Source organism: Podarcis pityusensis (assembly GCF_964106645.2).
Source record: "Podarcis pityusensis genome assembly, chromosome: 4".
In the NCBI taxonomy this organism is placed as follows: Eukaryota; Metazoa; Chordata; class Lepidosauria; order Squamata; family Lacertidae; genus Podarcis; species Podarcis pityusensis.
This window is the reverse complement of record NC_138027.1, coordinates 26023424-26045268: the sequence shown is the minus strand read 5'-3', so window position 1 is coordinate 26045268 and position 21845 is coordinate 26023424.

The following is a 21845-nucleotide window of genomic DNA, read 5'->3' as shown; positions in this document are numbered from 1 at the left end:
TGCTGTGTGGTCAAGAAAGCACCTGGGAGAGTGTTTGGGGAGGGAGGGAGGGAGGGCTTAAAGGTGTGGAGGACCGTCCTCCACGTCGTGGAGAACAGGGCAGGTGGCCAGCCCCCGCTTTCCCGCACGTTTGTTTAAGCTCAATCAACAAGTGTCCAGGATTGTTGGATTTTTTAAACCTCCAACCTGGGAAACCTGTCGACCTGGGTGAATTCTATCAGCCAGAGATTAGAAAAGGCCACCAGTCGCTTATCAACTTTCTCAGTTCCTGCAGCAAGGAGGCTCAGCGTGCAAACAGAAAAGAAACACTTCCTAAAACTCTTCATGCTCCCAGCTCTCCTCCAATTCCTTGCTTACATGCTTAACAAATATTTGCATATTTATTGTTGTTGTTGCTATATACAGTAGCTTGCTGTCGTCTTGGATAACATTAAAGACTAACAAATTATCTGTTTGTAAAATGATCCAAAATTGATTTCATTTCTTATATTATTTTGGAGGAGGGTGGTCATTCGGACTGTCCAGTCTCCAGCCTAAAAATGTGTTGCCCTAGGGTTAACCTCTCTTATTTATTGTTATTTATTATTTTTATGATTGGTTTAATAGTAAATCAGTTTGTGTGTATCAGTAGAGATTTCTGCCTTGGCTCAGTCTCCCCTCTGCAATCATATGCATAGTTACTGAGGGGGGTAATCTCTGTATTGTGCATAGGACTGGGCTGTACGCTGCCTGAAAAGGAAGTATTTTCTCTCAGCCTCATCATTTCCTTTCTGGCAGCTGCAAAATGGGTATAACAACCCTGGCCTAGTTTTCAGGCTGCTTACAGGATCACAGTGGTGTTATTTGTGCAGCACTCTGAATATTCAAACAAAGGAAAAGCCTGGTACTTACATAATAAGGGGATAATTCAGCCAATATTTGGCATTTAGAAACCCGGTGGATTTCAATGGCAAAGTTAAGCACATGGTTAAATCTTTCATAAAATACTAAATGTGCTTAATTTTTGGCTAGATTGTGCCCTGAGTATTATTACTACTGGAGTGCCTAATAATAATATATCGACCAAAAGGTGATTTGAGCCCTACCTACAGGCTTTTAGTATAAAAACACAATGCAAGAAATATGAAAGCAAGGATGAAGGTCAGATTTTAATCTGATTTTAGATTTTTTTTGTTAACGTCTGGAAAATTTTCACTGTGGGATAGAAATCTTTGAAACAAACAACTCAAAACAACAGAATTTGTCTCACTGAGTGTGAAAACAGATGGAAGTCGAGAGGCTTCTTGTAAAAGTACGCCTATATCCTTGGGATTAAAAACCGACCAGATCCATTTTGCTGGGCAGAAGCTTCCTTTAGGAACCCATTTGGGCTGATTTACCCCACATTAGGATGCATTGAAAAAACAGCCTCTTTAATTTATTGCTTCCATACAAATAATGAGAGCTTGTTCTTGGAATAGGACACTTTAGGGGAGGGTGAGAGCCGTGGTCCCTGGGGTCCCACCCCCCACCTGACCCATCCAGCTCTGCCTGCCTTCAATTCCCCCTGGCGCAGGGTGAGGATTTTCAAATTCACTCTCAACCTTGTTTTGCTTAACTTGCCCTCAATTTCCCTGTAGTGACTTTGAGTACAAGTATGGGTGGCATTTTTCTTAAAGGGGCATGTGCCTAATGCACATACTCTACTAGAGCAGCAGTGGGCAGAAGAGGGACCCATGTCTACTGGTAAATCAGAGAACGATTTGCAGTAGATCAGAAAGAGTTTCTAATTCCCTGTTGTTTAACAACAGCATCTGCAGAAATGCACACTCATCCTGAATTAGGCACTTAGAATCAACAATCTGCAGCAACTTAGATATTAATTTGTACTTCTGTTATGTAAGCCATCCCAGTATAGCCATAGCTCATGGAGCACAGTAGGCAACTGGTTCCACCTCTTGAGCCACTATTCGGCATCTGGTTCCAGGTGGTGGCCCACTAGAGGAAAGAAGAGTAGACTCCACTTATCTGAACTCTGCTCTAAGGGATGGTTTGGAAGTATTATTCACCCTACGTGCAGGGCATAGAAAGGCTTTGCTCAAAGCCACAGTAACTGGGGAAAGTAACATCTGAAAAATATGTAGTGGTTTTGCGCCTGTGTTTTCATGCCCATAGCAGTGGTGGCACTGGCATGCTTCCTCTATGCAATGCACTCAGGGGAACTGCAGAACACAACAGGGAACTTTCCCTTTCCCCATATACACCATCACCACTGGAAAGGAGCTTTCTCACAACCTGATGCTGCCTGCAAGGTAAATCGACTGTAAACTGCTGCTACACATCAACATGTAAAGGCATCATCATGTGGACAGGGAGATGTGCAAGAAATAGTGGCACATTTGTGCCTATTCAGACCCATCTCATGGACCCTTGGCTATGTCTGAGTACACACAAATGTGCCACTATTTATTGTGCACAAATCTCTCTGTCCAGGTGATATCTTTGCACAGGTATCTATGAGGTGTGTGTTCTTTCTCAGGTGAAAAAGCCACCTGGCAGAGAGAGAGAGAATGCACAACAGGGTAAAGATTTGACTGATAGGTTACTTCTCCCCCACCACCCACCACCATCCATGTGCTGTAGGATCTGTGAATGAGCTCATTGTATAATGGATGTGGTGGTGCATCTAGCTTGAGAACCATTGATTAGCCCAGGGCTAGTTTGGTAGCCTGAAAGAGGTTGACCCCTGGAGATGAGTAATCTGCTCCTTCCCAGCTGGGACTGGTTGACTTGGCGACGCGGCTATGAGGGGGCGGAAAGCTGCCCAAAGGACAAAGATCATTTCCCTTCCCTGGTCTCTCGCTCGCTTGCGCTCTCTCGCTCATGCACTACTCATATTGACTTTGCACTCTTTGCCTAATTGCAGCTTTCCCTCGAAAATTAAACCCATCTCGTTGCTTCATGGGTTCCCACATTGCATCTGGTTTCTTCTGGCACCCAGAAGAGGAGAAATGAAGGGAGCAACTTTGGCCAAACTGAAGAACCTAGGAGGAAATACACATGGGGTGGGAGAGAGAAAACAATGAGCAGATTGCTCTTCTCCCACACCTCTCCTCTCGTACAGGCCCTTTTATTTGTTATTCTGCACCTGGCCAATGATCCTTAACTTCTCCCACTGTTCAAAGCACAGTTCACACATTCATGCCACATCACTTGATGGCTCAACACTTCTGCCATTTACCGATGGTGTGAACAGATGCTGCTGAAATGCTTTGGCCTAAAGTTCTGTCCTAGTTTGGCTGGCAATGGGCTGGTCACCCAGTAGAGGCCGATCCCCATTGGGACTGGCCAGGTGGAAAGCTGGGAGGTCAATAGTAGGTGGAGCAAGACCTCACTTGCCCAAAAGCATGCTTTATAAACATACCGGCAGTGGGGGTTGGAGGAGACTGTCCAGCTCCATAATATAATTGCACTGCCTCCAACAGTTTGGTCAAACTCATGTTTGTAGCTTCGAGAACACTGTCCAGCCATCTCGTCCTCTGTCGTCCCCTTCTCCTTGTGCCCTCCATCTTTCCCAACATCAGGGTCTTTTCCAGGGAGTCTTCTCTTGTCATGAGATGGCCAAAGTATTGGAATCTCAGCTTCAGGATCCGTCCTTCCAGTGAGCCCTCAGGGCTGATTTCCTTCAGAATGGACAGGTTTGGTCTTCCTGCAGTCCATGGGACTCTCAAGAGTCTCCTCCAGCACCATAATTCAAAAGCATCAATTCTTCGGCAATCAGCCTTCTTTATCGTCCAGCTCTCACTTCCATACATCACTACTGGGAAAACCATAGCTTTAACTATACGGACCTTTGTTGGCAAGGTGATGTCTTTGCTTTTTAAGATGCTGTCTAGGTTTGTCATTGCTTTCCTCCCAAGAAGCAGGCGTCTTTTAATTTCGTGGCTTCTGTCACCATCTGCAGTGATCATGGAACCCAAGAAAGTAAAATTTCTCACTGCCTCAATTTCTTCCCCTTCTATTTGCCAGCAGGTGATGGGACCAGTGGCAATGATCTTAGTTTTTTTGATGTTGAGCTTCAGACCATATTTTGCGCTCTCCTCTTTCACCCTCATTAAAAGGTTTTTTTAATTCCTCCTCACTTTCTGCCATCAAGCTTGTGGCATCTGCATATCTGAGGTTGTTGATATTTCTTCCAGCAGTGTTAATTCCAGCTTGGTATTCATCCAGGCCAGCTTTTCACATGATGAATTCTGCATATAAGTTAAATAAGCAGGGAGACAATATACAGCCTTGTCGTACTCCTTTCCCAATTTTGAACCAATCAGTTGTTCCATATCCTGTTCTAACTAGCTTCTTGTCCCACATAGAAATTTCTCAGGAGACAGATGAGGTGATCAGGCACTCCCATTTCTTTAAGAACTTGCCATAGTTTGCTGTGGTCGACACAGTCAAAGGCTTTTGCATAGGACCCCTGGATGGTTAAGTCCAGTCAAAGGCGACTATGGGGTGTGGTGCTCATCTTGCTTTTCAGGTCGAGAACCAGGGTCATGGAAGATCCCTGGTCCATGGCCACATGAACAGGCTGGCTCTCAGAAAGGAGTTTGCACCAGATTTGCTCCTTCCTGGGATTATTAAGATACTGTTGGAAAAGGACAACCAAACTGATCAAAGAGACTGTTCCACGCAGTATGGTGGACTTCTTAGTTTACAGAAAAGGCCTGTAGGAGGTGACATGACAGAAGTTTATAAAATTATGCACAGCATGGAGAAGAGAAAGTGGATAGAGAAAAGTTTCTTCTCCCTTTCTCCGAATGCTAGAACTCATGGGCATCCAATGAAACTGAATGTTGGAAGATTCAGGACAGGTAAATGTGTTTGTGCAGTGCATAGTTAAACTATGGAATTTGCTCCATAGTTGGCCACCAACTTGGATGGCTTTAAAAGAGGATTGGAGAGATTAATGGAGGATGAAGCTATACATAGCTACTAGTTATGATGGCTATGGTTGCATATGCACCATAAATTTGAAGCATATTTACAGCACATAAAGATACAGGGACCCCTGACCATTAGGTCCAGTCGTGACCGACTCTGGGGTTGCGGCGCTCATCTCGCTTTATTGGCCGAGGGAGCCGGCGTACAGCTTCCGGGTCATGTGGCCAGCATGACTAAGCCACTTCTGGCAAACCAGAGCAGCTCATGGAAACGCCGTTTACCTTCCCACTGGAGCGGTACCTATTTATCTACTTGCACTTTGACATGCTTTCGAACTGCTAGGTTGGCAGGAGCAGGGACCGAGCAACGGGAGCTCACCCCATCACAGGGATTCGAACCGCCAACCTTCTGATCGGCAAGTCCTAGGCTCTGTGGTTTAACCCACAGAGCCACCCGCGTCCATGCCTTCCCTCAAATAATCCTAGGAACTGTAGCACCCCTAACAAACCTAATATGATTTTAGGTGTTGTTTTTTAAATTGTATGCTGCTTTTTCACTGTGGGAAACAAATAACTTAAAACAGCAGAATTTATCTCACTGAGTGTGAAAACAGGAGGAAGTTGAGTTCTTCCCATAAAGGTAGGTCTATATCCTTGGGATGAAAAACCCAGCAGATCAATTTTGCTGGGCAAAAGCTTCCTTCAAGAACCCATTTGGGCCTCCCCTACTCTCAATATCATCCAAAGGCCACTGAGCATTTGATTCAATATCGAGCCATTAGGCAATTGCCCTCCCAAGCCATTTAACAGCAGCCCTTATGGATAAATAAACATAAAGGGCAGTAAAACAATTATAGTAAGGACAGTGAAAATGCATTCTATTAACAGGAATGAGATAGATGCTATAGCTTCTTCTTTAGCTCATCTGTAACCCCCCATCCTGGCTTTAAGTTTTCCACCAACAGAAAAAGAAAGTCTTGGAGAACGACTTTCCAAAATATGATCTAAAATCTAAATCCCAACTATTATCTCTAAGATGCCATTTAATATAACCAATAACCAGGCCATCGAGCCTATTTTGTAGACCAGAGCTCATAACTGATATTCCCATGGTTGAGATACTTGTCTCATGGGTAGGGATGGATGAACATGTCTAGTTCAGTTTCTCTCAGTTTCTCATTTTTCCATTCTTCAGTTCTCCACATATACACACCAGTCCACATTGTTTTTCCCCCCAAGAAAGTATTCACGAAAATTCATCTGCACACTTTACCCCAGTGCATGCTTTATCCTAGTGCACATTGCTCAGCTGGAGAACCGCATTGTGAAAATTCAGGTAAGTTTTGATTATTTGTTTGGGCCCTTGTAGTTCAGAAAATGTGAATTAGAAGGGTTTTCCTATAAATGTGAATAGAATTGAATTTATTATTGAAGAAAGCACATTACATTTTGCTATGTGGAGAGACTTTAGATGAGATGGTAAAATCAGCACAAATAAAATGGGCTCAGGATGTTGGGCAGAATATACAGTTGGAGGAATGGGAAAGATTATGGAAAACAAATTTAAAGTTTATAGATTGTATATTATTAAGAGAAAATTATTTGAAAATGATATATAGATGGTATATCACACCAGAAAAAATTGCAAAAATGTACAAAACAGGATCTAAGATATGTTGGAGATGCAACGAGAAAGATGGTACTTTTTTCATGTATGGTGGGTGTCAGGGAACTGACATCGGAGCTAGAGGTGGAGGGAAGGCTCTCAAATGATGCTGGAGAAGGGCCCAGCAGGGAGAGAGGCAGCTCAGCAGATGGGGAAGCAAATCAGCGCAACACCAGGGCTAAAGGGGGGCAGATGGGGGAATCGGTGAGAGGGCTCCAGGACTCTTCACTGGACACCAGCGGGGAGAGCACGGGTCCTCCGCTACCCACGCCCTCCCTGCGCAGAAGACTTCCGCGCAGGGAGAGTAGGAGGAGACTTGGCGTCAAACAACTTTTATGTTGGAAAAGGTTTAAGAAACGCCCACTGACGGATTCTGCTAGCGACTGAGGCAGCCACGAAGTGAAGGGCTGTCCAGACAGAAAGGTTTAACAAGGCAACATAGCCAGGAGAGGCGGCAACTTACGCACGAGCAACCCAAACTCATTACAGTGGGAATGCAAGAAGGTTAAAGAATATTGGGAAATGATATATAATGAATTGAAAAAAATGTTGAGTAAAACTTTTGTTTAAAAAACCAGAATCTTTCCTGCTTGGAATTTTAGATCATGATATAAGAGAGGGAAACTGGAGATTGTTTATGTATGCGACAACAGCAGCAAGAATTTTATTAGCACAAGTATGGAAAACAGAGAAAACGCCAACAAAGGAAGAATGGTCAAAGTCAAGCTTATGGACTATGCGGAACTGGCTAAGCTGACAGAGAGGATACATGAGAGAGACAACATCGATTTCAAAAAGGAGTGGGAACCATTTATAAACTATATAAAAAGACAGTATATAGATTTGGACCCATTGGCAGGTTTTAACTAAACTTTCACTACTATATAAGAGGTAAAACCAACAGGGTATAGAATTTGTTTAATAAATCAATACGGAAATATGGGGGAAGCCAAAGAGGGGGGGAGGGGAGAAATATGGATATATAAATTGTTCAATTAAGATTTGTGGAAAATTTGTTGTTACAATTTGAAAAGTCAATAAAAAATATTTTTTAAAAAGAGAGAGAGAGGAGAAATGTAATTCTGTCAGATGTCTGAAATTCTGCAAACTCTTCCTATGTTCTTTGGTAAAGAGGTTTTCATACTATGTTGCTGTTGTAATTATTACTAATAAATCACCCACCTCTTCTTTTTGGTGTCTTTTTTGGGTTAAGCCTTGGTTTGAAACCAGGACCTTGGCTTCTTGGGTCACAGCTGCAACTGTGCAATTTAGCTTCCTTTACCTGAGGCCCAGAAACAGAGAGTGGTACTTTAGTTCTTGCTCCTTGGGATCTTAGGGATGTCTAAAATACAGTCTGAGTTCTCCTGCCTCAGGTTGGGAGGTCAAACAGGAGTAGTAGCAGCAGCTTCCTACCTTAACAGGGTTGGTGTTGCTCCCTGTGTGCTAGCACCACCTGATTCCCCCAAGAAAATTCCAGCCTGGGTTTTTGGGATTGGTTTTCTTTGTGGGAATGTTGTGGGTAGCAGGAGAGGATATAGTGATTAAATATTATCCTTCCTAACTCATGCTAGTGAGTTTATTCATACAGCAGAGTACATCCCCCTCTTTACACAGCAGGCAGCTAGTTGCAGATTCGTTAGAATCTCTTAAGTTCTATTGTTCCTGGTAAGACCCCTTTGATTCCCTCCTAAAAGAATAAAGACACAACAGTCTTCTGTTAAAAGTAATAAGAAGTTTACTCACATTCAGTTCACAGCTGGATCCCTGAAGGTAGGCTTTAGCTTAGAGTTATAGAAGAGGGTTTGAGTTCATCCCATATGGGAACTCATCTCACATGCTGCTGGCTGAGAACCAGCAGTGCAGTCCAAGAGAAGAAAAGGCATCAAAAGAGGAAGGTGGCTGCGTGACTGGACCTTTTGTGGGGTCTGGAAGGGTCACACCCACCTACCTGGTCACATGCAAAGGAAGGATGCTCCAGACTCCAGACCAAGTGTAACAGGAAGTTCAACATTCCCCTGCATGCCCACTCTAGGCAAACAGGAAATGTACTTGACTGCTTATGTTACATCCCACATTACTGTATTGACACAGTGGAAGGTTTAAATGATGGTGAAAGTCACTCATTAAATATAAAACAGTGATTCCCAAAATGGGCATACCCCCCCCCGGGGAGCAGTAGGATTACTTAAAAGGTAAAGGGACCCCTGACCATTAGGTCCAGTCGTGGCCGCCTCTGGGGTTGCGGCGCTCATCTCGCTTTATTGGCCGAGGAGCCGGCGTACAGCTTCCGGGTAATGTGGCCAGCATGACTAAGCCGCTTCTGGCAAACCAGAGCAGCGCACGGAAACACCGTTTACCTTCCCGCCTACTTGCACTTGACGTGCTTTCGAACTGCTAGGTTGGCAGGAGCAGGGACCGAGCAACAGGAGTTCACCCCGTTGCGGGGATTCGAACCGCCGACCTTCTGATCGGCAAGTCCTAGGCTCTGTGGTTTAACCCACAGCGCCACCCGCGTCCCTTACTTACTTAGCAGGGTGTTAAAAGGCAACAGGAAGACAGTGAAGGTGTAAATGACTATCAGTTTTTGAAATGCTTGTGTCACTGGATCAAGTTCATCCCTTTTGTTGAATTAATTAAACAAAATAGTTTAATTTGAATTTAATGAAATGTGCAATTATTTGTTAGTGTTTTAAATTTCATTCTGCTATTATCTTCCTTAGCTGGTCATGCAATCTGCTGTTCTGTTTTTATTATCTTATTTTATTTATATACCACCCTTGGTCATAAGATAGCAGGGCGGTTCACAGAATAAAATACAGGATAAAACCAACTAAAGAAGTAAAACAAAACAGCAAAGCAATACCCTTTCCAAAGACACATGTAAAAGGCTGTAGAATATGAATCAGCCAAAGGGCAGGTTTAAGAGGGCACTGGGAGTGCACTGTGGAACCAAGGGGGTAGCAGCCCCCCAAAGCTTGGAAACCACTGGTATAAACCATTTGTGGGGCAACCATTTTGCTTCTGAGTTCTACAGGACTGGAACAGTCTGCTACCATTATAGAGAACACAGCCACATAAAATCCTCTTTTTTATAATACCAAATAAGCCTTTGGGGACAAAATGCACTTGTCATGTGTTTCCAATGGTAGGGCCGGCTTCCCATTATGAAGGCAACCAATTGCCATGGTACATCTGCCCTATACATTGTAAACAACAGGTGATCACGGCCGTGAAGTTCCTGTAAACACCGCTTACTCCATAAAACCCCAAGTCACTTTCACTTGAGCTGTTCTCTCCGTATGGTAAATCCACCCAGAGCTGACGGTGACACATTTGCGGCAACAACAACTATCACACCAAGCCAAGCCGGACAAACAGAGGGAAGGCAATAAAAAGCAGTGCAAATTGATTCCTCTCCAGGGAGAACCATTAGCTGGTGTCCTGATGTAAGCCACTCTCTCTAATGAGCATTTCTTAGTAGAACAAACAGTTTCCTTTAAAAGTACATGAATTTTATATGATTTACAGCTAATTCTCTTTAATTCTGCCTGTATGAACAGGTGATAAGGGAATGTTAAGCCAGCTAAGAGCAACTGAAGCTGTTAGGAAGAAAAAGCTTGTGTGTGTGTGTGTGTGTGTGTGTGTTTAAGCCCAGTATCCAGGCACTGGGTAAATCAAAATGGCACGGTCTTCTGTAGAAGTTGTAGAAATAGCTGCTACTTCACAGCGGCTGTTTGTGCTGCCTCTTCTCACTATATCTTTCTTCAGAATACAGATTTTTCAAAGCATTTCAAAAATGCAAAGGAGAAACCCACCGAGGGCCAGCTTACAAATGCGTCGCTTGATGACTGCAACAGGAAGTGATGACTGTCAATATGGGATGCAGGAAGTGATGACTGTCAAGAATGGATGCAGAGTAGGTCAGGTTTGCTTTCTACCAGCTTAGGCAGGTATGCCAACCGTGTCCCCAATCCATTTATTTATGTATTTATTTAAACATGTTAATAATTTATAATATTAATTATATTATACTATTATAATAGCAAAGAAAAATTTCTAAGCCACGTACAACACTCAACATATAAAAATAATTATGTAAATCCACTAATCCCCACATCATTTTAATCCACCACATATTTTGGGAAGCTGCTCAATAATTGCTGTGCATTTCAACACTTTCTAAGACATCAGGGATGGCAGGGCAAGCAGCCCGCGCGGTGCCGCCTTGTCACCCTCCCAGATGTTGAACCTGGGACGCACCGCCCCACCCCATTGTGACGCCACTGATACCGCCCTATACCCGAAGGTCTCAGGGCAGTTCTCATAAAATATCGAATGTATAAAATCAAAACAAAAATCACAACCCAATAAAAAACACACCAGAAGAGCCAGCATTTTAAAAAGGGTATAAGATGTAGAACAAGTCAGGCAACGGCCTGGTTAAAAAGGAACTTTTTCGCCTGGCGCCTAAAGGTGTATAGTGAAGGCACCAGGCGAACTTCCCTGGGGAGAGCATTCCACAGACAGGGAGCCACTGCAGAGAAGGCCCGTTCTCGTGTTGCCACCCTGTGGACCTCTCGAGGAGGAGGCACATGAAGGAGGGTCCAGGTAGGTTCATATGGGAAGAGGCGGTCCTTGAGGTATTGTGATTCTGAGCCATTTAAGGCTTTATATCTAGAAGGAGAGGCCTCTATAGGTGTTCTATGCTGACAAGGGCTCACTCCTGTCAGCAACTGTGCTGCAGCATCCTGCACTAACTGCAGCTTCCGGATCAAGCATATTGCAACTTGCATGCCATAGAATGGACTGGAAAAGGAGGAGAAATAGATGAAAGAATTTATATTCAGGCACTGGAATAATTTCAACATCTTAATATGAATTACTGTGGCGTAGTATTGCATTTTTATGATGTGAACTGCCCTGAGATCTATGTCTGAAGGGTGGTGTACAAATTTAATTAATTACAAATTAATTAATTAATTAATTAATAATTAGGGTGTTGGACTTGGATCTGTGAGCAAATCCCTGCTCATCCCTGAAACTCACTGGGTGACCTTGGGCCAGTCACTGACTCTCAGCCTAACCTACCTCACAGGGCTGTTGTGAGGATAAAACAGGGAGGAAGACAACCATGCATGCTACCTTGAGTTCCTTGGAGGTTGGATGTAAATAAATATTGACTTATCTGCAAATAGGCAAGACACGACAGAATGATAGTGCAAGGCTGGAGGAGAACAGCGTTGGCGCTAAGGCCGAAAGAGCTAAGAACATATTAGCCGTTTTTGCAGCCAGGCTTCTGTTTCAGTAATGCTTAAAAATATTCCTATGGTTTCATTGTTTCACTTCAGGACAGTGTGGGAAGGACTGCACTTCGCAAAGGGTAGGAGGGAGAAAAGATAAAGGAGAAAGAGAACTTTCCTAGCGGTTGATTTCCTTCCCTCCCCACCCCCAAAGTCCCTGCAGTGGTATATCAGGAAGAAATGTAACTATTCACAAAGCTGGTTAATAATCAATAACCATGTGAAAACAGAGCCGTCTTGCCGATTTTGAAGGTGAGATAAAGGCAAGAAAATGACAGACATGTATTGCGTACGAGGGATATTGGATTGCAGCAAGAGAGAAAGGACTTCTGGGGTCCAGTGAGTTCAGAGCAGTCAACTATATTACCGGTAACTGATGGAAAGAAAGAGGTTTTGGAGAGGATTCCAAACTGTAACCAGTTGTGTGTGTGCATATGAGTATAGGAGACTGTGAAAAGTTACTCTGCATTTAGGGGAAGGGCCATAGCTCAGTGCCAGAGCACTTGCTCTGCATCTAGAAGGTCTCAAGTTCAATCCCTGGCTTCTCCAGGTACATTTTGGAGAAATTCCTGTCTGAAACCCTGGGTAATAAATACAACAACACCACATGCAATTTTGCCCAGAATGCATCACCTATTGTTGTTGCTGTTGTTTGTTTTTTTGCAAAGCAATTTCCTCTTATATAATGCATTTTAAGGTTATTTTCACTAACATACACATTTATACGCACATTTATACTAGTATATGCATGCTACTTGACTGGTGAACTGCAGAGATTGCAGCCACAGAGATAAGAAAAGAAGAGTTGTTCTGCCACTTCCTGGTTTGCATGCAGAAGCTGTTTTCAACAGAGCCCATTGATGGAAGCTGTTTTGAGGCAGCACCGGGTGTTGAAATTCCGTGCCCCTAACAAATTTTGCACCTGGGGCAACTGCCCCTGTGTCCCCCACCCCACCCTGCTATGCCGCTGTGGTGGGCTGAACCATGTGATTTGCACCAGGCCCCACACCCTCCATGGGATGGTCTCAAATGGAGGTGGAGTGATTGGAAGGACTGGCAGCACTGAAGAGGAAGGAATTGTTTAGCAAGGGTAAGAAGCTAACTAGGAAAGGAATGGCGCCACCATAGTATGACTTTGGGGTAGTTGCCCAGGGCCCCACTCAGCAGACAGAGCAGGGCAGTCTCCAAACGCAGCAGGGCTGGCTTACAAATCTTTGAAGTCAGTGAAGTAATATATTGTTATAGGTAAAAGGTAAAGGGACCCCTGACCATTAGGTCCAGTCGCGGACGACTCTGGGGTTGTGGCACTCATCTCACTTTACTGGCCGAGGGAGCCGGCATACAGCTTCTGGGTCATGTGGCCAGCATGACTAAGCCGCTTCTGGCGAAACCAGAGCAGCGCATGGAAATGCTGTTTACCTTCCCGCTGGAGTGGTACCTATTTATCTACTTGCACTTTGACATGCTTTTGAACTGCTAGGTTGGTAGGAGCAGGAACCGAGCAATGAGAGCTCACCCCGTCACGGGGATTCAAACTGCTGACCTTCTGATCAGCAAGCCCTAGGCTCTGTGGTTTAACCCACAGCACCACCCGCGTCCCCTATTGTTATAGGACTCTCCCTTCAACTCATATCTTAAAACAGAGCATGGATTGCCATCTGTCAAGGGTTCTTTAACCATGATTTCTGCATTGCAGGGGTTTGGACTAGATGGCCCTTGGTATCCCTTCCAACTCTACAATTCTCTGATTGGTTGGCCTTTAGGAGAAGAAACTGCTGAACTGGCCAGATTAGGTTCTTTGTCAAGTTAATTACCACCATCTGGATAACCAAGGGTTGGCCACTAAATGATGGTGCTCTCCAGAAGGGCATAAGTTTCTCTTGTTGGGGTGTGTGTGTGTTTATCTTCAACATCTATAACTCTTGCTCTGTGTGTCTGTGTGCCACAGGAACTTCAGGAAAGCTGTTAAACTCACCAACGCAAAACAATTGTTGTTTGAAGCAGAGTTGTTCCACTTGGCACACATAAAAAAACACACTGTAGACACTGGAAGGCTTTTCTCCTTCTGGTGTCCTGGAGGGGTTTATGTACTTCAAAGTCCTTGCTTAACACACATGTTCTAAATCTAAGCCAATCTGCACAGAGCCTTGCAATGGCTTAGAGTTCTCTGAATCCTGGAGTCTGGCAAATCACTGAGTCTTCTTCTCAGATGAGCTTCTTCTCAGATGAGTGTCCAGGTAACCTCACAGTCCCACAATGATCCGCTTCTTCTAGATAACAACAAATGACCCACAACCCATCCGATTATCTGAGCCCTTTTATACACAAAGTTACATGCCTAATCTTTCCAGTAATACTGATAAGGAAGCTTCCCAGGTGCATCTCAGGAATAAGTCAGAATGAATCAGCTCTTTCCTCTCTAATGAAATTAACCCCTTAATCACATTCCTTAACATTTGTCCACCCACTCACCAAGCTGAACATGACATCATCTTGCAAGCAGAAGAACAATAGAGTTTGTGGTTTTTGTATGGGAGATTTAGCTGGATCGGAAACAGGAGACACAGAGACATGTCTTGGTCTGTGCTAGATCCAAAGCTCTGGCTTTGGGGATCCCTCTGGAAACCCAATGGGAAGCAAGACTGGTAGGAGTAATAATGCTGTGAGCCCTACCATCATATGCTCCCCTTGTATATGTGTGTAAATAAAACCATATATCCCAAAACACCGCAGTCTCTATTGACCTTCTTTCCAAGGTGCACAGGCACCCCTGCAGTCTCTTGCCACTCGGAAATTGGGGTGTTTGCAGCACTATATATAAAAAGGTAAAAGTAAAGGACCCCTGGATGGTTAAGTCCAGTCAAAGGCAACTATAGGGTTGCGGCGCTCACCTCGCTTTCAGGCCGAGGGAACTGGTGTTTGTCCACAGACAGCTTTCCAGGTATGTGGCCAGCATGACTAAACTGCTTCTGGCACAACGGAACACCATGATGAAGCCAGAGAGCACAAAAACACCATTTACCTTTGTTGTAAACAAAATCTGCCCTTCTTCCCTTATTGGGTATCCAAGAGCCCATATAGAGTCCTTAAGTGGGTTCCCTATCGGTAGGAGAAAATAACAGAGGCCAACCAAAGAATATTGAGAAGCAAAGCAACTAGTAAGCCTGATCTTTATTAAAGCTGTTGCAACAGGGTGCTCCCCACACACATAGGAGGAGGACCCAGAACAAAGGTGTGCCTGCCCTTATATAGACATTTTAAATTGCCCACCCTGGAGTCCAAGACCACTCCCAGAAACATCATACATACATCACAGAAAAGGCGGTCTACAACAGAAATCTGAGTGCATTGTTTATCTCCTGTCTGGCAGGTTACTTGTTAATGGTCACTTGATTGGATTACCTGGGGAGCCTGGCCAGTCTTTTGTAATAATAAATATTTAGTTCCTGAGCCAGGTCACAGGCTCACCCTATTCATACACAGACATACCCCTAAGACAGGATTTTGAACGAAAAGACAATGGGGAGGCTTTTCCATTTTCCTTCAACCTTGCAGAGAAATATTTGAGGTCAATTTGGGAGGGACAAAATGGTTTCAGGACTTCTGTGGGGTTTCAGACATGTGATTTACATATGCAGTTATGAACATTATATATATGACCTTAAAATTCTTATAACACCTTCCCACCACAGTGGCAACTATTTATCTACTTGCACTGGTGTGCTTTCACCAGTGGCAGAAGCTGGGATAGAGCAATGGGAGCTCACCCTACCACGGGGATTTGAACCACTGACCTTCTGATTAGCAAGCCCAAGAGCCTCTGTGGTTTAGACCACAGTGCCACCCGCGTCCCTTCTTGCAGCACTATATTATCATTTCAATAACATTTTTCCTCTCTAAGAATCTAAATTGACCAATATATGTACCATGGAGAACAAGGTGAGGTTCTGAGCCTTTAAGCTACAATCTGGGTCATTTCAGTACACAACCTCCTGGAAGGATGAGGACTTATTTATGGGAGCATGGGAGCCCCCATCTGAAGAGTGACAGGGCTAGGCCATGGCCTGATGTAGCTTCACAGGCCCCAGGAAGTCTAAGGAAGAGGTGTTCTTGGTAAACGGACAATCGTATAAAGCTTTCACATAAAACTATACATCCAGACAAATACTGTAAAGAGCCAGATTGTCAGATAAACAAATAAAGGATTGGCAATTTGAACGGGATCTATCCACTTAGGCTCCTCAAGCTTGAAAGTGATTGCTGTAATGTCCCATTAAACTGCTAGTGTGCCTTGTAAACTTTCTCTCTCTCTCTCCCTTTTTTTTTACAGAGTAATAGAAGAACATCACTTCCTTTCCCTAGATTGGTGCATTAGGTTTAAATAAAAGGGAGGCATCCAGGGTAACAGTTTGGTGCCTTTGTCATGTTTTCTGTGTATTTTGGTGCCTGAAGGAAACAAGGCAGAAAGCAGAACTGGTGAATCCAGAAGTGTTCTTCTTCCTGGTGGTTAAAGAATGATTCAATGTCCTCAGTTGTGTTCTGCTGAGAGTTCTTTAAAGGATTCTTTTAGTCAAAACAAAATTTAAAAAATTTAAAAAATTCCTTCCAGTAGCATCTTAGAGACCAACTAAGTTAGTTATTGGTATGAGCTTTCGTGTGCAAGCACACTTCTTCAGATTCTTTTAGTGTTTGCGAAGGAAGGTGTGAATACAAGGATAAAGGAAAAGCTTGCTAATCCCAAAAGATTAAAGGACCTTTGTTTTTGCAGTCTTGTTGCATGTTTCTAGCACTCTGTAACAGCAAGGAGATCGATGGAGTGACTATAACACAAGGCACTTCCAGGCAGTCTCTGTTTTTGGGTGAGATTCAATCACATACTGGCATATTCAGATGTCACAATTACAGGTGATCGAGCAGTCTTGCACAACAAGCCTTCTTCCACAAAAGATCGAAAAAATTGCGATAAGAAAAGTGATGCAAGAAATGCATTGGAAATGTGGTATAACACTGTATTCATGCAACATCATTTAGCTTCCCTACAAACAGGTCAGAATGCGTGTTCATTAAATAGACAGCATTGACTACAATCTCCCTGCAAAAAAATCAGGATGGTTTTACTCAATGAACAAGTCACTTGGAAGTGCTCACAGAGGTGAGGAACAGTGCAAAAAACAGGCAGGGAATTCTGGTGGCAAGGAGCGTTAGTTGAGGCATGCAAAACCTAATGTGGTACAGTCCTTCTGCAAGATTGCATTTCCTCAGAATTTAAACAAAATGTCCTTTGTATGGAACATCAAGCTGGATGTGAAATCACTGGTTTTCATACCAGTGATTTCCTAAAATTGATTTTTAATGGCCACTGTCACATGGGAGGACTATACCACTTAGTACAAGCTTGGATCAGCCCCAAGGAAGTGCCTGTGAAATATCCATTAGCCACAGGCACTGCGTCAAGTATGAGACAGCTTTTGCCGAAGCATGTTAGCAAATGGCTGTTCTAGCTTCAGACATTGTTGTGCTTTTAATTCAGCATCTTCTTATATCTGATGCATCAGAACAGTGAACAGTAAACACCTGTCCCACTTATCAAATAAAGCAGACTGTCATATGGACACAGGAGGTGAGCCACACACAGAGATAACAGAGGCTGCAGAACCCAGTTGGCTGCTGTGGCTGTCGAAGTAATCTGAGTGAACATGTCTTTGGAGCTTGTAAACTGGGAAGTCCTAGTGGAGTTTGTGAAGATCTTCACATCTATATATTATCGATGCTTGATTCCTGGAAAAAGAGGTGCCAGACCTCAAATGTATTTGAAAATGAAACTGTGTGATTTGGAAGCTGCCCCCTGCCCCCAATATTTAGGCATCATTTAATAAATCAGCAGAGAGCAAAATGCCTTGAACCCGCAGAAAAGCACTGTAGACCATTGTTACTTCTATAGCTCAGATTAGTCTTGGGACTAAAAATAGATGCTGAGGCTCAGCCCTGGCAGAAACTAGATCTTGTAAGGTTGCTCTTCTGGGGATTGGCTACAACTGTACTTCCACCTACCCACCCCAAATAGCTAATCATACAAGCTCCATGATACTTTGAACCAGACTTTGTGCTAAAGATGGGGTGATTCACAAAGCCAAGGTCAATGGCACTGGAGTGATAACCACACGGGGTTCACCCATACCATATTGTCTCTCTTTACTTTGCCCCATGACACCTTGAGAATTCACTCCATGTTTCCAGTTTGTCACTAAGGCATGGGAACCGGGAAAAACTCCCATTCAGAATGTCCAAAGCAAGAGCCACATGAGCCGATCCAAACAGATCAGTTTTACCAAGTGAATTTAGCTCAGCAACCAGCTGGAATATAAGAACACCGAGAAGACGTACGTTTCATTTGCTACCCAAGGCCTGAAACTTGGCAGAGTGGAGCGAGGCAGATCAACTCCTTTTAGAAACTGAACATCAGCAATTAAATGCACAGGGAGCAGATGTCTGGGGCAAGTGTTTGTTTATTCTTCCGATAACCCCCAAGCAGAAAGCTGGCCTGAAACAGCTGGGTGAAAATGCCAAATGGGCAGGAAGTTAACAGACCATAATCCAGCCTTTGCCAACCTGGTGCCCTCTATATGGATTGTCTTACAACTCCCCATGGTGCCAGGCTGTACAACCATGCTGGCTGATGGGAGTCGTGGCCTAAAGCACCAGGTTGGCAAAGACTGGCATAATCCTTGATTCCTCAGCCCTGACTTGGGGCATCCATCCAAATGTTTGGTGTGATCCAAAGCCTGTCAAGCTAGCTGTACTATTAAGCATAAGCACATAAGACGAGCATGCAGGATCAGGCCAGTGGCCCATCTAGCTCAACATCCTGTTCTCATAGTGGCCAACTTGATGCCTGTCACAGAATCAATGTAGAATTGGAAGGCTCCCCAAAGGCCATCTAGTCCAATCCCCTGCAATGCAGAAATCACAACTAAAGAATCAGGGTCAGATTGTCATCCAAACGCTGTTTTAAAATATCCAGTGAAAGATAATTCCCCATTTTCTGTGGTAGCCCATTCAAAGAGCTCTTGCCATTAGAAGTTCATTGGGATCAAGACCTGAGTGCAGCAACACTCCCCTCCTGCAGTTTCAGAAGCATATTTCAAATTTATACATTTCATGGATTTTACAATCATTTTAACATTTCAAGGTTTGACTTCCTTCCCCCTCTTTCTGCAGTTTTTAAATTTATTTTTTAATATCTTCTGCATATCCAAATTCATTTAATTTGCTCATTTAATTATCTACTTTAAATATATACTCTTATGAAACGGCAGGTTATTACAATATTCCTGCCATTGTTTTTATGTGTTTGAAATTTATCTGTAAATATTCAATTAACCATTTCCATTCTTTTATAAAAAGTTTGTTATCTTGATTTCTTCTTCTTCTGGTGAGTTTCGCCATTTCTGCACGATTCCATAAGTTTTTGTATCCATTCTTCCTTTGCTAGGACTTCAACTTCTTTCCATTTTGGGGCGAGTAACATTCTTGCTGCTGTAGTCACATTCATAAATAAATGTCTATACAGTTTAGGTCAGTGGTGGACAAACTTGGCCTTCCACCTGTTTTTGGACTACAACTCCCAACATCCCTAGCTAACAGGACCAGTGGTCAGGGGTGGTGGGAACTGTAGTCCAAAAACAGCTGGAGAGCCAAGTTTGTGGTTCTGTCCCTATAATTCCCAAAAGAAAAGCTTCTGGTTTTGTTTTTTTACAAAGGTTATTTTGAGCATCCTTTTCAATTCATTATATATCGTTTCCAGCTGTGGAGTTAGAACACAGCCTGGAAGTCGCCATTGAGAGGTTTATCCTCCATGAATTTCTCTAACCCTCTTTTAAAGCTGTCCAGTATGGTGGCCTCCTGCAAGAGGGAGTTCCATAGTTCAATTTGCTGTGAACCCTGACTAGGAGACCCAGCGCTGCAACATTCTGCTGCAGGCACCGCCTCATTTCTACTCTGGTTTGCAAGCCTTTGTGTCCCGCCGAATGCATTCACGATACTTTTTATCAAAGGAATGGCATTGCTTGGGCTCCACATGATTTATTGTCTCTTTGGTTTTCACTTATAAAACTGACACTGTCTTGGCTGATAAATCCTGATATGTGCTCCATTCAGCGGGCTACTGATAAAAGCTGCTTGGCAAGCGGCGGCAGCTAGTCGCCTCAGCACCTTCACCCTGCAAGAAGGTTAATCAGGCTTTGATATAACAAACCATGTTTAAGGTTCAAAGGAAACAAAAACAGGAAGGGGAAGTGCAATTGGTCCACAAGTCTCCTTGAGCACGGTGCCTCTCTAAGCGCACAATCCCACCCAAAATCCCCGTAAGAAGTACCAATATCAAGTACAGTGGTACCTCAGGTTAAGTACTTAATTTGTTCCGGAGGTCCGTTCTTGACCTGAAACTGTTATTAACCTGAAGCACCACTTTAACTAATGTGGGCCTCCTGCTGCTGCCGCGCTGCCGGAGCACAATTTCTGTTCTCATCCTGAAGCAAAGTTCTTAACCTGAAGCACTATTTCTGGGTTAGTGGAGTCTGTAACCTGAAGCGTATGTAACCTGAAGTGTATGTAACCCGAGGTACCACTGTATGCAACATTTTTGTTTTCATGTTAATGTAGTTTTGATCGACCATCCCTGAGCCTGGACTGAACAGCCTGGCAGGCCAGTCCTCAGGATTGCAAGGACATTATGGGATTGCACAGATCTACCACTCTTTGCATGTCCGGGGGGGGGCAGAGGGGGGAGGCTTATGCAAGTGATATGGACAAGGAGTAGTTCTGAGGGACAGGATGGGGAGGAGCTGGAGAGGGACCTGGAAGGTGGGGCAGAAGGTAAGAACATAAGTTGAACTTGCTGGATCAGACCAATGCCCCACCTATCATATTCTCACAGTGGCCAGTCTGTAAGAAGCCTGCAAGCTGGATCTGAATTATTATTATTATTATTATTATTATTATTATTATTACCACGCCCATCTGGCTGGGTTTCCCCAGCCACTCTGGACGGCTCCCAACAGAATATTAAAACCATGATAAAGCATCAAACATTTAAAGCTTCCCTACACAGGGCTGCCTTCAGATGTCTTCTAAAAGCCAGATTTATTTCCTTGACAGGCACCACTACCAAGAAGGTCCTCTGCCTGGTTCCCTGTAACCTCACGTCTCGCAGTGAGGGAACCACCAGAAGGCTCTCGGAGCTGGACCTCAGTGTCCAGGCAGAATGATGGGGGTGGAGACACTCCTTCAGGTATACTGGGCCGAGGCCATTTAGGGCTTTAGAGGTCATCACCCACCAACACTTTGAATTGTGCTCGGAAATGTACTGCGACAACACTATGCCTTCCTGGAAGCAGAACATAGCCACCATGACTGGTAGGCATAGCTGCTGAATCCTGGAGAGGTTTCACAAGAGTTTAGGTCAGTGATTTTTGAAACCCTTTTTGCATCAACTCATCTACCATGGAACCCCAAAACCTAGAAGAAAGTCCGGGGCCAGGACATGACTTCTTCACTTTTAACAGTTGCCTGCAAGAGAGACTTTCAGGGTCAGGTGCTGCTTGTCCTGCAAGCTACACCTGCTGAATTTCTCTCTTCTACCCAGTGCTTATAGAGGCGGGAGCCTTGTTGTCCTCTTTTGCATCTAGTCCCCCTCTACTGCTATGGTAAAATGGGTGAGCAGGCAAACAACAAAATCCAGTGGTGGATTTTGAGCACCATTCAAGGCAGCAGCATGTGAAGCAGGCAGATCTGGTCCACGTACCACAACCCACCAGGTGTTCTCAGCACCAGTCTCACTGAAAGGCCACTTAGAATGGCAGCCTCAGAACTGAAATATAAGGATTTTTAAATTAATTTTTACAAGTCTTGCAGCTTTGATGCAGAAAAGAGATGTAAATAAAATTCTCTTTTAAAAATCATGGG